This window comes from Rhyacophila brunnea, unplaced genomic scaffold, assembly GCF_057557595.1.
Source record: "Rhyacophila brunnea isolate RB1 unplaced genomic scaffold, BYU_Rbru_1.0 scaffold_24, whole genome shotgun sequence".
Taxonomy (NCBI): domain Eukaryota; kingdom Metazoa; phylum Arthropoda; class Insecta; order Trichoptera; family Rhyacophilidae; genus Rhyacophila; species Rhyacophila brunnea.
The window spans coordinates 9,888,845-9,892,488 of NW_028232904.1; positions in this window are offsets into that span (position 1 = coordinate 9,888,845).

Here is a 3,644-nt window from a genome sequence, read left to right on the forward strand (position 1 = left end):
CCTGTCGGCTTTTCTAAGGACTTATTGACCCACCCTCGTATATGTAACTCTTTTTCATCCTACCACGCGCCACTAATGGAAGATTCCGACTTTAAGTTGTCAAAAGTTTCCCTAACAAAATACGCTATAACCTTCAATGGGTATACGCTATAACACTATGTAACTTACAAAACCTGCTATAACCAAACATTTAAGTCTTTTATTTAATCAGTGGACTAGAATACAATATAAAAAGATATGCAAAATATTTCCAAAAATGATCTATCATTGGGCAAAAAAAGAAAAACATTGATAATCCCTTTATCCATAAACTGAGAAGTTTTTATCAATTTTCTCAACAAAATGAAAAGGTGTTATAGGGGGTTTTGAAACTCAGTGACACATATATATGTGTGCAAGCGAATTGATTCAATGCGTTGATAGGTAATTAATGTGCCCAAAAGTAATGAAAATCAGATTTTAAGCCTCAATTACATTGTGCTTCTTTACGAGCTGTTTATTGGCGAATTTACAATCTGCCTGTAAAGTCGCCCAGTGTAATCATCGAATAAGCTAATAAGCAGGTTGTAAACACTCTACCGAGAAAAGTTGAAAGCCGGTCAACTTTACACGCTACACGCCGGCGTGTGGGCCTACTGCGTCTGCGCAGTACCAACCTCCCGGTAAAAAAACGAACTACGTTCCGTCAAAATAGTCGCTGGCTTGTGGCTTCTCAGCGAATAGAAAGTTTTGTGTGTAATCATCAAATCGCAGTAGCTGAATCGCCCGCTTTTAAATTCGCCAATAAACAGCTCGTAAAGAAGCTTAATGTAATTGAGGCTTTACCGCAGTTATTAAAAACAATTGTAAAATAAGTTGCCTACATCGGAAGGATGAAAGTAGATGATCACAATGGTTAGCTAAATACAAATGAATGTGGATTTAAAGATTATTATGCCGTGTCCACACTGGCAACCTTATTAAATTTCATCAGAATTTTCAAAATTTGTTTGACCAAAAATTATTTTCATCGAAATTTAATGAGGTTGCCAGTGTGGACACGGCATTACAGATTTTCATCAGGAAGTCTTTGACCTATTCCGCAGAACGTGTCCACTTTGAAATTTTGTATATGAGAACTTATCCTAGTAGACTCCGATTTCTATAAGCTGGCGTACACGTCATCGCGTCGCATTGACGATGGAGTTGGTGGGGGGCGGACATAATGCAGTGTTAAGATGCTGAAGCTGGGGGAATTTAAGAATTTAGTTCACTAGTTCATAAAAAAAACCGTGATGACGTGTACACCAGCTTATATAAATAGGACTATATCAGTGTATATATCTTTTCAGTGGTCGGTTGAATTTTCATGTGGCTTTTTGCCATCTTATTAGACATTGCTGATAAATAAAGTTATTCATACATAATACTTCTTTATCCTGACAGTTCCTTGGAGGTATGAGGTGTGAGACATGAAAACTAATATTATATTATTCCCAAGCACAACTATACCAACAAAAGAGTTGCCCTGCCTATCTGTGGAGATCATATTTAAGGCTACAAATAAGCACTCTAAAGGTGTACTCAAGTACCTACTGTGAATCAGTGGGCTTATTTATATTTGGATTCAGGATTTGCATATTTTCCCCTTAAACTATCCCTTCCTATTCTTAAATTGGGTTGAGTTAATGGTCAACAACCAGTCCTAGAAAAAAAATTGTTACGATATTCCCACATTGTGGGGGGTTTGAATGCTAAGGATTTTTTGTGTGCAAAGCAGTTAGAACCCCTATTCTGCTAAAGATTTGGTTCCGGTGGAATAATGGCTTGGCGGAAGCCCCAAGCCGAATGTTTCCGTCAAATTAAAAATTCTCATAAAAAGTTGCCATACATAAAAATATGTAACACATTTTTAATAATAATAATTCTTTTTGCTAGGTATATCTTTTAACAATGTGTGTTTAAAAAATATAGTTAGAATGAATTTTTGGAATCGTAACATTCTTAAGGGGGGGGGGGTTCTGGTTCGGTTCCAGTTTCGTTTCCAGCCTCCTTTGTGACATATTCATAATAATATTTACCTGGGTAGGTATGCACTTTTACAACAGAATAATATATTTTTTTTAAATCAGGACCGGTTTCTCTACAATATTATGTTAGTTAGAACAACCTATGTATCTGAAAGAGAAGGTCATTGCATGTCAAGTAATTACACCATACGTCCTTTCTCTTTCTTCGAAAAAGGAATTTAAATAACGCGGCAGTATTTCGGTCTATTATTTTTTTTGTTTTTATTGTTCGCTATTTTTGGAACGGCTGTTGAGTGCAACTGTCATAATAAACCCACGTGTGTTCGTAGGTGTACCGTAATTTTTACTTTCGGCTAAACAACTTCAGCTTTTTAGGGGATAAAGTGAGTTATTTATAGTAATTTTATAGCCTGTGTTAAAATAGAGAGCTTTATAAAAATACTAATTAAAACACACAAGTTCAAAGGGTTGAATTTTACTTCAAATAACATCGAACGCGCTTTGTGCACAAATGTTAACTGACGGTATGACGATCACATGGTTCTACTTGATTTTTCTTAAATAAAATCATTTTTGTTTCTTAAAGAACATTCCGCGTATCTGCTATAATATAAATACACTAAAACCGATTTTGTACAATTTAATTGTGTCTCTAAGTATAATGATTAACGTATAGTATGCATAGGTAACACAAACGAAAGACTCTTCATATTATACCTACTTAATAAATTTAAAATATTCATGGTCAGGCAGGTACATACGTATTCTGTTGTTTACGTGGTAGGTTAAACTAAATTGTGTTTTTTTGATATCTTACTTTCTGCCGTAATTATTTTATAATAAGAAGGCAGTCTCTCTTTATTTATCGTAACAATATAAAATAAGTAAGTAGGTAGGTACCTACCTACTTACTGAATCATAACATATATACATTTAAGAAGTACCTATGCATGGTATTTAACATAATCTGAGTTCACATTATAGGCAATTTGAAACAAATAATTTGTAGGCATACCTACTTATCTATTTACAAATTCGTCAGTTCAATGGAAAAAATGTAATCTTATCACGACAATAATGTCTACGTTGCACTCAATGCACTCGCAACGTTTTTACAGTAAGCACAACTTATATAAATCTATTGACTCTCAAACTTACAACACAACTTTGTAATAATTGTGACGGGGAAAGATTTGACGACATTAATTTGTATTAATAGTTTCATTGAAACATGGGTAAAGTGTATTTTTTTGTGGGATGGATGTATGCCAAATGCTAATCTATTACAAAATCGACTAGTCTCGCCTACACTTCTATTCTCCATTCAGAATTCAGTCGCCTCGATTATTATTATAATAATTTTAATTTCACATCCGGTTTTGCCGAGAAGTTTTTTGAATTTATTTTTGTCCCGTCGCCGCTCTCCTGAATCAATTCTGCGACGGCGACTGTAAAAATCCAGATTCCGAGACAGTTTATTTTCGTCTCAATGTCATAAAAAATAAAAAGCATTATAGAGATTATACATGTTCATAATTTTGACACATTGCAGGCTGTTTTTAGGCTTTTTCACTGGGTGTGTGGGGGTTGTAATTCATAACAATAACCAAAGAGCCTACGTGTTCGCTAATGTCT